Here is a 13432-nt window from a genome sequence, read left to right on the forward strand (position 1 = left end):
GTAGACCTTTCAAGCACCAATCACCATCACTGATGAGGGCAAGCACTTAGGCCATTGGCAGTAAGACTGAAGGGGAGGAGATTGGCCAGCAAAACGACTCCAAGACGACAAATCATAAATCTCTGTACATATCTGTTCCCTCTCTTCCGTCGAAAGAGAAAAGTCTTTAAAATGGACAAGCGATTCTTACCATTGGCTACTGTTATTCCGAAGGTCGTCATCAACATGTAACTTTTTTTTTTTTTTAGTACATTTTGATATGTTATTTTCCTCACTTATTCATGTCGAGTAATAATGATATCGTTTACTTATTTCCTCATTTTCTTTCCTCACTAGGTTATTTTTCTCTGTTGGAGCCCTTGGGCTTGTAGCATCTTACTTTTCCAATAAGGTTGTAGCTTGAATAATAATAATAATAATAATAATAATAATAATAATAATAATAATAATAATACGAAAAGAAACATCTTGCAGGCTTGTCGGATACCAAAATTTCAAGTGCAGCCACATTTAAACATTTGAACGTACAGTCTTTAAAAATAATGTGAAATGAATTATGGGCTCCCAACTAGATAAATTATGATGAATATACAATATTATAAATTGATAAAGAAAAGCTGAAATAAATGGATTGCTCTCACCATCCCCAGCACCTAGATTCAAGTTATCCCTCCTCCCATCGACTCCTTTCAACTCCTCCAACCCCCTCCCTCATTCCTCATCAACTTAATGGTGCAAATCCATCACAAGCGTTACGGGTTCGTTCACTGGCTACCGGGATGGAGGCAGCTCAAAAACGCTTCATTTGGACCCATCGCTAAACCCCGGTATAGTGAAATCAGCCATGATTTCCAAACGCCCCACATAAGAATTAAAACATCCACAAGTGTGTACGTGCATGAGTGTTATCTAATCACGAAACACTTAATAGACTTAAGGTGTCAACAGTGTGTATGAATACCAGAGGTTCCATATTGAATGCTCACTGAATCTGTTTAAAATTTGAATCTTGAGCACATTTGCACACGGCTGTCACCCCAATTGAACACCTTAGACATAACTGGATAATAAATGTTACTAAAAGAAAAAAAGAAAATTTAAAACTTATAAGTTTGTTGAAATATAAGAGTAGTTTTCTCATGGATGAGGCTTTTACTTAGAATACCTGTTATTTAATCTTTCACCATGTATTTGGTATCCCTTCCACAACGCGTACACGAATAGCATTGGTAAAAGTATACCCTTAATGCTTCCATCCACAGCTCAAGACTTCACAACATTAACTTACGAAAGAGCGAAATAAATCCAGATACACACAATATATATATATATATATATATATATATATATATATATATATATATATATATATATATATATATATATATATATATATATATATCTAACAAACAAGAGAAATGGACATGGTCAAGATATTAATGAGAATGACATGTAATACACGGATAGACAAGAGTAACAGAAAGAAGCCCTAGAAATCACAACAGAAGCAGGGGAAGGAAAAACGATTGATTGATGAGCTAAGAAAATTTGTGAATATAAACCGTTAAGGAAAAGTCCATAATCAGACCCGAGTGAAGGTAATGTCTGCGGCCTTTTTCCTGCAGTGACTATTAACGGCTGATTATATATATATATATATATATATATATATATATATATATATATATATATATATATATATATATGTGTGTGTGTGTGTGTGTGTGTAAAAGGTATTAAGTTTAGTGATAGGATTTACAAGCCCAACGAAAATCGATAACACCAATTCGTAAAGATGAAAAAAAAAAAGTTGAAACTCTGATAAGACTTTCTTCCTCCTCAACACTTCCTTTAGACCTGTTGACATCACATAGGACTAGCCTGAAAAAAAATCAATAGAAGATTAAATTACGACTAACACGGGATTTTTTCCTTTAAAGAATGAGACTAGATATTAAAGGTATTCTTCCATACTAGATATCACCAACGAACTGTGCGTTTGTAAAAAGAAAAAAAGAATATGGGTTAAAAAATGACTACCATATAGGCCTACAAGAAGAGCGCGTAGGTTGGAAGCTCTTAAGGTGAAGACACTGGAGATGTTAGGAGCTATTTTAGGCTTATTTCCAGACCCAGCATCACAATCTCTTCAACGCTTCAGTAAATGCAATGTTTCTTAAACTTCCTTGACTATAAAAACAGGTTTCAAGTAAGCATCTCTTCCTTTACATGCAGATCGTGAAACCGAGCAATAGAAAAGCAATAAATGTGCATGGAAGGATTTGAAACCTCGTTAGTTCCAAATGTAACATTGAAATTTCAGCAAGCTTCGCTTCACAGATTCTGTAATAATCCTGGCATAATTACTGAACACCCCTAACAGTACAGTTTTCTTCACTATTGCCCTAAACCGAAATATTAATGAGAAAGCAGGCTCATCCTGACAATGGCAAGAAACTATAGCCCATTTCGTTAGTCATGGAGGCCTGGCATCACTCTCAAATTTACCATGGCATTTTGACACTAATACTGATCGAATATTCCAGGAAGAGGCTTCGTCGTGTCCCCTTAACACTATCATATACCTAGATGCCCCTTTTATACTGGCCTAGCACACAAAACTACTAATTCCACATCACACCCCATTTAGCACCCACCGTAAACCCCCATTTCTCTCTCTCTCTACACTACCGGCGCAGCGCTGCACATCTGCTCAAGTAGGCCTACGATGACCACTCCCAATAGGCCTACAGCCTTGTTTACATTATCACTATCACGTCACTACATCTCATTCTTTCTCTATTCAATATTTCATGGCGTCTGCTGGATCATTTTTGTTGCCAAAGACGCAAAAATTCTACGTGGCAGAAAGATCAGCACTAATGGTACACTGTATGTCTGAGAAGATAGCTTCGGGGGTTGGGGGGTGTTTAGGCCTCCAAAGAGGACTTATGAGTTCAGGACAGAGGGGGGAAATGGGGTAAGGGGGGACGTGACTAAGCCTACCGGGTCATTTTTTAAGCGTTCAACGGTAGTAGGCCTATAGCACTGTCCACAAAAGAGAGAGAGAGAGAGAGAGAGAGAGAGAGAGAGAGAGAGAGAGAGAGAGAGAGAGAGATTTATTTAGGTTACTGGGGACTAAATACTAGGATATTAATTTCCTGGTCTCCTCACTTAACCAGTAACAAATCAGTAGGCTATTCAGGTAAAAAAATTAAATGTTTTAAAAAAATCGTAATTTATGTTAGCCAATTCCTCTTCAGAGGGTGGCACCATTAGTCGTTTTTTGGGCGAGTTTGCTAGGCGCACGCCCTCGTTTCTAGACATCAGGAGTTGCTGGTATTACGACAAAGAATACGTGTGGGGGGGGGGGGGAGTAAAGAGAGCTTTGGTAGAACCTGTTTAAGGACGGAAGTTCAAGAGGGAAGCCATGGATTAGATGGCTTGATTAAGTGAAGGATGAACTGAAGAACTGTTTTTGGGAGGACAGCGATGGGGATTAGGCTATGTTATCAATGACTACCAAACGCGAGCTGGGTACTGTGACACTAAGCCTCGTGTGTGCTTATATATATATATATATATATATATATATATATATATATATATATATATATATATATATATATATATATATATATATATATACAGGTTTTCCACTTCTGTTAGACTTCGAACAACAATAGAACTATAATCGCATGGGTGACAGCTGTAAACAACCAAGACAGTAAAATTAAAAGAATGGTAAAGATACTCCTCACAAGCGAAAAAAAGTTCCCCCTCCTAGCCGTACGTATAGGCCTAAGTGCCTGTAAAAAATATCAAGATCTACGTAAACTGTGATATACGGTGGGTAACTATTTAGTTAAATAATATTAATTATCCTGAGCCATTACTTTTTCTATTCCTAGAATTTCAAAGACTAACAAACTATATTTTTACCAGCGGAAATTCGAAGTGATTTGAAAACTAAAGCCTTTAATCTCTGGTGTTGTTTGTGGTCTCAGGAGTGAAGACCTATGCAAAATTTCCACAGCATACAACGTCCAAAATAGGCAGGCATACACTACATCGTTATACAGACAACGAACTAAAGTTGGCATAGGCCTAAATCTACTTCAAATAGGCCTACATGACCCGTAATGATTATATATATAAATATACATAAGCTGTTGATAGTCCAAGGCAGGACAAAAGTCTCAGACAAGTCCTTCCACACGCATCTGTTATTTTTATTATAATCATAATTCATATTATTACTAGCTAGGCTACAAACCTAGTTGGAAAAGCAAGATGCTATAGCCCAAGGTCTTTGTATGCCAGTCCATACCCACAAATTTTCTTAGCTCATCAATCCATCGCCTTCTCTTCCTTCCCCTGCTTCATTTGCAAGCTCTAACGACCCAATCTTTTATTCTTATCCATTTGTTATCTGACACTCATAATATATATATCGCAGGCTAACGCAGCTCTTTTCGTAACTTGTAATGATGTGAGCGAGGAGACAAAAGAAACCAAAGGGATTAATTATTCAAAGGAGCATTCCACTTGTCACTGCAACCACGGCCTCAGTCCTGCTTAAGCAGCTAAAACATTACCCCCAGCAGTGCTGGGATTGCCTTATTGGAGCCATTCGCATCTTTGTGTTCTGGGTTTGAAGGAGAAATTGTCGCCAAACTACAGTACTATTTTTCAGTTGGCTAACTACCATATCTACCATTCAATTGTTGGTTCAATGGGAGAAATTTGAATATAAAGGAAAACTTAAATTCCCCCAATCCTCGTATTAGAGTTTTTAACTGACTTTAAAAATTAGATTACCATACAACTGGTTAAGTAATTTAGGATATATACAAGTGCTATATAATTTCTTAACTTCATCTAAACTGTAATATTCAATTCCTTAACAGCAAAGTGTGTAAAGCCATTCCCCGAAGTTTCTAGGCCTACGCAAAAAGATTAATCTTCAAGAGGTCCACCCATATCACCGTTTTAAGAACAGGAGAATTCGTACTTTACTTTGCGGGAAAATAGATCTAGCTCTTTCATCGAGTCTCTCATGGATGGTGTTAATATCAATGTCCTGTCACAGATAAGAGACCACTGATTAGATAAATTTTAGGTTTAACTGGAGAAAAAAAAGTTTACACTTAAATCACTAATAAATACATGATTTTGTTTCCAGGATAAACTATTTGAATTAATAAACTAATAATGGCTACAGTTAAAAGGTTTGTTAAAACAAGTTTAACATAAAAAGATGGAAATCTGTGGCGCAATAAAAACCCTCCTTTGTTAAAGGAAAAGAAACAGCGTCTGCAAAGAAGGCCTAAAGTGCTTATACGTCATTGCAAAATAAGCCTAAACTATCTACGCCGTCTTTTGCAAAATAGGCCTAAACATTACTTCAAGTCAAATGAACGAGGGATACAATAAGGAACGAACATTTTTTTGAAGGAAATCAACCACCACCTTTTGACCATAAGGAGAACCAGCGAACGGAGAGACTAAGAGCATCTCGCATCCTACGCAATCCTTCGCATCAGGACAAAGATAAAAATAAACAAGAACAGCTTGGCAGGCTTCTCTTCTCTTGTCTGGCACGGGAGGTCATTGACATCGCTTAGGCCTACTCCTATAGGCACACTGAACACAAGGGACTCGTCATTACTAGGCCTAACGCTCGCATTTTGTTTGTTTGTTGGCTTCCCCCTTGGAGCTCTAATCACGATTTTACGCATTTGTCTGTGCTTAGCTACAAAATTCGTTGTTCATATACAAGAGTGTATATGTGTGTATATAACACACATGCACACAATATTTTATATATATATATATATATATATATATATATATATATATATATATATATATATATATATATATATATACTGTATCAAATGCAGAATCTATACCTGTACCAAGCTGTAAAGAAAGCAGTTTTATTTTTTTGGGGGGGGGGGGGAGTGGAGAGCATAGTTCTCTCGTCTCCTTGGATGTACATAAACATAACACAAAACTTGCCTAAATCTGCTCGTGTCAACGATTTTGATCCACATCTGTAATTTATGTAATCAATGCTTGAAAATTGCAATGCAGGACACCAAATCTTTACATGTACCACAGCTATGTGTAAAATACATACACCAAAAATACACAACCCTTATCACCGAAATGATCAACTTATCATTATAGAAAAGATGATTTTGGTCAGTAAATGAAGCTATAACGTTCCATTCCGAAAATTCCTACAAAATGCCAAGCAGGCCCAAGATCAGGGGTAACATTTCCCATATAAAAGTATCACAATCTTTAAAATTGAATATAGAGTATCTGTACTAAACAAAGACCAAACCGTTTTCTCATCACTGCCACAGCACTTTCAATTTCAGCAATTACACTTATGGGCTGGTCCGTTCCGGAGGAATAGATTTAAAAGTTCACAGGAAATAACTAGTCAAGGTTGTTCAAACTTTGCATTAGAGTACACGATCCAACGGTCTAGCTAAATATTAGTCGACACGAAAACCAATCAGGGGTTATGGACAGTCCAGTAGTTTGCAATTCAGATGGATTGAGAAATGCCGTAAATTATTTCCAACGATTCACCACAACTAAGAAGTAACCTTGACGTACAGAACACTTAAGATATACTTCTAATCACTATACTTAAATTTGGTGTGGGATATTGTTCCCGAAAGAAAATCCAATGACAAATATACCAACTCCCAACACTGAGGTCGGGTATGTTCCAAGCCTTCATTCTTAAGATCTAGCCACTGGCTGACTAACAACGAAGATGTGCAGAGGAATGTGCAAGTTTTTTCTTTTTTTTTTTTAACTTTTGACCGTCGTTACCTACTCTACCGTTTTTATTGGTAGGTGTGAAACCTTTCATTCATGCACATAATATACACCTTTTCACTTTAAGGAGAGAGAGAGAGAGAGAGAGAGAGAGAGAGAGAGAGAGAGAGAGAGAGAGAGAGAGATTGCAACGACATGAATTAAGACTCACCTTCGGAATCAACAACAGTGCTTAGGCAAGAGCCCCAAGCAGGAACGATAAACTGAAAGCTAACGAATCCAGTCTGTATTTTTAAAATAATGCCTTTCTTCACGCCTCCCCCCTACCCCAAAAACAACCCAAACCCCTTTTTTCATACTTGCTGTAAAATAAGGGCTGCGTGCGCGCGTGTATGTGAAGGCGCTTTGCACCTCCGAACCAACCTGAATTCCCGCCTTGCAAGCAACGGCAGATGTTGACCGTATCCTCTACTCCAGTGCCCGCACTTCTCTTAAGGATATGAGCAATTTTCCTGTAGTGGACAGCATGTGGTCATTATTGCAGCAAGGGCGCCCGGCCTCGCATGACATCTGGCGTTGACCGACAGGTGCCCCTAACATGCAGGAAGGGGGTAGGGGGTGAGTGGCCCGAGATACAGAAAATGGGTGTACCCTACACAAAGCAACCAAGCATACACTTAATCATCCCTTCGAATATTATACGTATCATCACAGAGAGGTAATTTTAATACATGAATAATTTGAGAATCTCAATGAAAATGATTCAATTTAGATATATTTTTGTTCATGTTAGAATTGCGAGTACGACTAGGTAGATGCAGATCGATCCAGCTATTAATGGGTCACACAATTACGAAACCCGAAAAGATGATTTATAGAAACTAATATAACACGGACCATGGGCGCATTTGATGCCTTAACATGGAGTCATGTAGTGAGGGACACCTTCCTGGCACATATACAGAGAGAGAGAGAGAGAGAGAGAGAGAGAGAGAGAGAGAGAGAGAGAGAGAGAGAGAGAGAGAGAGAGAGTTTACATATACAATTGGTCTATACTTGCAGTATGTTTCAGAGTTTAGTATCTTAAATTCAAGTAACCCTGTATTTAATTTCGTTTACATTTAAGAAACCTCACTTATATCCTAACAAACTTTCATTACTATGTAGGTCTGTAATTTTAAATATTTATTTGAGTTGCTACATCCACACAAATAATGCAATCACCCATCACATAAGGAAATGTGTAAAATCATGTGTATCATTCTAAAAGTAGTCTACTCACATACACAAATATCAAAATTATTTTCACTTACAGTATCTAATTACTTGAGAACACAATTCCACAAATGAACACAAATATGGGTTAGCTGAACACTGGGTTAATAGGTAAGAAACTGGACTAGGAGAGGAAGGGGAGGGGAGGCAAAGATCTCCAAGGGAGAAGAGGAGTGTGGCAGACTCCATGTGGCAAGTGAGGAATTACATTAACACTCCCTCCCTTCCTCTCTCTCTCTCCCCCTCTTTCCTAACTACCCGTCCCATAATCTATCTCCGAACTTACCTGCAGGCACTCTCCTAGCATCCCTCCATCCCCTATCCTTAAGCTAGGTACAGCAACGTCGAGTGTGGGAATGACCGGAGGCTGCATGCAATAATTACTTTAACCCCAACGGAATGAAAAGTATGAATGGCCGGATGAATGAAAAGTTTCTCCGGATGTGCAAATGAATGAAAGCCAGCTGGAAGGCAAAGGCGGATGTAACTATATCTGGAGCAAATCACAGAATTATAGACTGTCTTGTGACTTGCATACACGAAATCAGTATATATATATATATATATATATATATATACTTTAGAACCAAGGCGACTAAGAGCAGTGTCGAACCTACAGTAAAGAGAGAAATTGTAAAATTTGCCCAATTTGTCCGAAGAAATAGATCAATTGATAAGAACACACCGGGTGGTAAGCAACATCCACCTACCAGACCATATACCAAACCAAGCTATTTTCCAATCATTTTATCTTTTTTTTTACCCCTTTTCCTGCAAGCACAAAGCATGAGGGGGTATTACCGGTTATAAGCATTATTACAGAGCATCCGGAGAAGGGGAAAACGCCTGCTTTCGAAAGGTCTGCAAAACAAATGTTCTAATAGCTGATTTTTTTTTCCTTTTTTTTTTTTTTTTTTGGTCTCCCCAAAAAGCAGTCTGCTTTATAACTGAATTTGCCAAGTGAAATTATCGGTTTCGAATTTTGTCCGGCACTATCTTCCTTCCTACTGCACAATAAAAAGCGTAAATTGTGACAAGGGGAAAATGTGGTACTGTGCACAGCTTTCATGAAAGCAGACACACACAACCACGCGTAAAAAAACTAATGGCCTACAGTTTCAAATAAAAAAAAATAGACGAAAAAACTTGGTCTTTATCAAGAGTAACCCAACAACCTATCTCCCCTTTTCCTGCATCCTGAAACAGGTGAAGTCCCATGGCGTACCTGGAACCAAAAGGAAGGGAGGGAGATGGGAAAGACATCCTATAGGGAACTATGGCCCCCTTCCCCCACAGTTTACCCGAAGGTCATCCTCTTTTGCACGCGTCCGACACTCACTCATTGTCAATGACCCCTCAACAGTTTTCCTCCAGAGGTATGTTCCTTGACATATAACATAGCAAAGGTTATTCGCATACTTGATGGCGCTCACGAAAGTCCAGATTCTACAATACTCCGCAAGAAAGCTCATCACTCCAAGAAGCAGAGCGTGTTAGTACTCAGTAGTAACAAATGAAAAAAACTCATAATTAGAGTACAATTAAAAGATGATGAAAAAGATTATCTTATTTCCCAACTAGAAGCAGCTCGCTGCTAAAACAATTCTCAAGTGGTCAAGCTATCTACTGTTTCAAATCAAAAATGATCTTGTGTTTAAGATCAATAATTGCTCAATTCTGTAAAGATTAGCTCTAGATCTGAAATTTCTCGTTACAAAATTCCACATTCATTGTTGCACTGTTTTTGCAAATTTCGCTCAAGCATAAGGATTCTAACTTCGAAAAACACAACCCACCTACGGGTCAATGTTTGTTTAGGTACTGAAAGATCAAGTACACTCCGTCCTCATATTACAACTGTACTAGTTTTACACAAGTACAGAGAACTGTGAAAACAATTCATAAAATGGAAGTCTTGAACACCAGATAGTATTCATATACTTGTAAAATGCGATACAAAAACTTAATGAGAAGGTAAATCTTACTGAAATGTATTCAAAATTTTTGCAGTTACCTGATATATAAATCACAAGTGAAAGGCAAATGAGCAAACAACTTTTCACATGGCAATATGTCCGACTTTCAGGGAAATGCAACCCCACACAATTAAAACGGGCCTGGAAAAAGACCTCGGTCTTTCCACCCATGGAATCTTACTTTGGAGAGGGGTCAAGTTAAGACTGCTAATATTTAGGTATAATTTATACGATTTGACTGCAGTCTACTATCATTTCGCAATTATTCTATAAAGATTAGATTAGGCAAAATGAAACGAAAGGCCTAAAAACCGTCTGGCTGATCCTGAAAAAGTAAAAGCCCTCCATATAAACACGACGAGGCCTATCCATTCGCGAATTGAACAAACTGTCAAATGCTGAATGAATTACATCAGATTTTTATGAGAATATTTCTCAGCGGTGGCTATTCATAGCAGCCGTTGTAGCCATGGTAACTGGGACGAGATCCAGGGAGCTATTGTAACCACTTGGTGACCAACACACCAAAGACCCCAGTCATTGCTGTTCCTGTTAAGAAGTTGTGGAGGAAGGAGGACTACACGTGAAACATAACAGAGAGAGAGAGAGAGAGAGAGAGAGAGAGAGAGAGAGAGAGAGAGAGAGAGAGAGAGAGAGAGAGAGAGAGATTCTTAAAACTACTTTCGAGATAGTGGGCTTACTATTTCATAAAAACAAAGTTAACTAACCCTCTGCACCGACGGAAATGGAAAGAGAAGGTTGGGAGGGGTTGGTGGATGTGTGGTAGAAAAACTACAGCTACTGTTGTAGTCTCGAGGAGGAGAGAAAGAACAGAAGTAATACCGACCTCCGTAGGAAGTACAAAATAAACGAGACTCTTCAAAAGACCGGACATAAGGTTCGCTCTTGGGGGCAAGAAATAATGGGGTTCAATTAGGGGCCAAGAATAAATGGCCGCTTCACAACATAAGGATCCAAGAGGCTTTTCAGAGAGAGAGAGAGAGAGAGAGAGAGAGAGAGAGAGAGAGAGAGAGAGAGAGAGAGAGAGAGAGAGAGAGAGAGAGCTTTTATGCTAATTTGGCATGTTTGAAAATCTCATTTACACGTAAGGTTGTAATTCTTAACGTGGTAAAACGCTTTAGGGGAGATCCTGAAGGCTCAATCTCTAGTGATTTCCAGTTAAACAAAATACGTTTTTATGACTAAAATGTCCCCTCTTACTTCCCAAATTTGCCTCAAACAATTCATATCGAATTTCTATCTCATCAAAATTACTGGAGTTGTTATAGATATTGGCCAACATGTTTCAGATGCTAGCCATATTCTACTCGATTCTAATGAAGACAAGGTGGTAAACTGAACAAAAAAAAGTATCCCCCCCCAAAAAAAAAAACTACTGCAGTTTTATCTCCATAAGAATAAAAAAGGGACAGTTTTCTATTCGTGATATAAGAAAACTAATTAGACATCATATTGACAATAGTTTCCGTAAATTATCCCAGTCTCGTGGCCTAAATGGCTGGGGAGTTTATGTGGAGTGAAAATCCTAACCTTCAAACCTAAGTGCCTTTGGGATTCTATCCTATCATATTTTCGTTTTCCCACGTATGATATTTTCATACTCTTACCGTTAATGTTTTTTTTCGGCTTTTATTGATCACTCATCCCATGATCAGGTTTGCTACCTCTTCTGTTAAGGCCACGTTCTTTTCACCTGTTATCAATTTTAGATAGAAATCTGATAGTTTGACAATGCTTACAAAACCTTTGCACGAGTCATCCCTTAAAACTTTTGTGGAACAAATGTTCAATTTATTGCAAATACAAGATACACAACACCACCAAATATATTGTCACTTCATACAAAACCCAAGGCCATCGTGCCATAAGTTTCTGTGTCTTTCGCACCCACAAGATGGTTCTAATGCTCTTGGAACAACTTCCCTTACTCGTGTTCCACCCCTTATATCTTGGAAAATGGCCCACAAATTTCGTTTGTGGTTGCTCTTGGTAGGCTTAAAAAAGCACCACCTCATCGGCTCAAATAAGAAGAGGCCCACCAACAGAGCTAATCATACTTTAGACGTAGCCAACACACCTTAGGAAAGGTACCTATCCGATTGTCACGAGTCAAATTTAATTACTTACTTTCCAAAACACTTGATTCAACTTTATACGTAAATTAAAAACGCAAATTCAAAAGGCTTCTGTGTTCAATTTTTATTTATTGCTTAAACGATTAAAACCTAAATTCCTACCCCCAAAATATACATAAACGCAAAGTCTACTTAATATCAAAACCGAAAAATCAACTAAAATTGTTACTTTCTTTAATAAAACTTCAGGAAAAATATGTAATAACGACTATATGAAAACTGACAGTAAAAAATAGACTAACAATGAAATCTGTCAATCGAGGGCATTGTCTGCCGAGAAAGGAGCGTATAAAAATAAATAATACTTACGTCGAAAAGACTTCATTCACTGTGCTCTGTCTGCTGCACTGACGAGCACTGTCAGTACCATTATCTGAAGAAGACTGCATCTGTACCACCACCACTTCTGCAATCCTTGGCCATTTAATCACTTCTTTCTCAGTAACAATCACACACACAATATCTACCTCAAGGAAACACAATATTACACATCACTGTATCCCTTAGAGAAGCTGGTGCTGTTCGAATGTTATAAGTTTGCTTAGAGCATTCTAGAAATGAGTTTTCGTCCGTTCTGCTTGATTAGCTATGTCACTGGGGAGGTGGAGAAGGGGGTGTGGGGGGTGAGGGGTTCTCCATCGACATCTCGTCCTCGTCTTGCTTATCCGGACTTCACGGTGCAAGTTGAACATCGGCCTGAAAGAAATTGTAGTTGTCAATGGAATGTAATGAGAAAGCTTCACACTAATATTCAATTAACTTTTAATTTATAACTAATTTTAATTAATATGTTTTGACAAGGGAATCAACATGCAGTTTACCGAAGGGATTTATGAGTTAACCCAAGAAACCGAATATATTCAAGGAAATGTGAATTATATACTTCATTGATTCTATTTTATTAACATTCTCAAAAGATAAAAGAAACTGACAAATGATAAAATCAAAATGTTAATTTCCTCAAGAGAAACTATGATCTACCCCATTATGGATGATTTAGGACTCCTGATATAAAAACGGTTGCTTGCACGGCAAATTGTCATATTGACATGGCAAAATAATACTGCAGCGTATCCTTCTGGCTAGTAAGGAATACTATTTTGAATCTGGAGATATGGAATTTGGGATATAAGGCTGGCTGGTTGGAGCAGAGGTGCAACTTGTGGGGAAGAGGGTGGCTGCAGCGGCACTATAAGTTTAAGTTAGGAGAGGATAAGGATA

The 13432-nt window shown here is 38.0% G+C and overlaps 1 long non-coding RNA gene across 1 annotated transcript in view; it reads right to left on the reverse strand.

The window, feature by feature from the left end:
• Positions 1-13178, reverse strand: part of LOC137622923 (uncharacterized) — a 45939-nt gene extending 32761 nt beyond the window's left edge. Inside the window, exon 1 of the long non-coding RNA XR_011040521.1 lies at positions 12521-13178. This is a non-coding gene — a long non-coding RNA (uncharacterized lncRNA). The remainder of the gene's footprint in view (positions 1-12520) is intronic.
• Positions 13179-13432: the final 254 nt, after the last annotated feature.

This window comes from Palaemon carinicauda, chromosome 30 (assembly GCF_036898095.1).
Source record: "Palaemon carinicauda isolate YSFRI2023 chromosome 30, ASM3689809v2, whole genome shotgun sequence".
Taxonomy (NCBI): domain Eukaryota; kingdom Metazoa; phylum Arthropoda; class Malacostraca; order Decapoda; family Palaemonidae; genus Palaemon; species Palaemon carinicauda.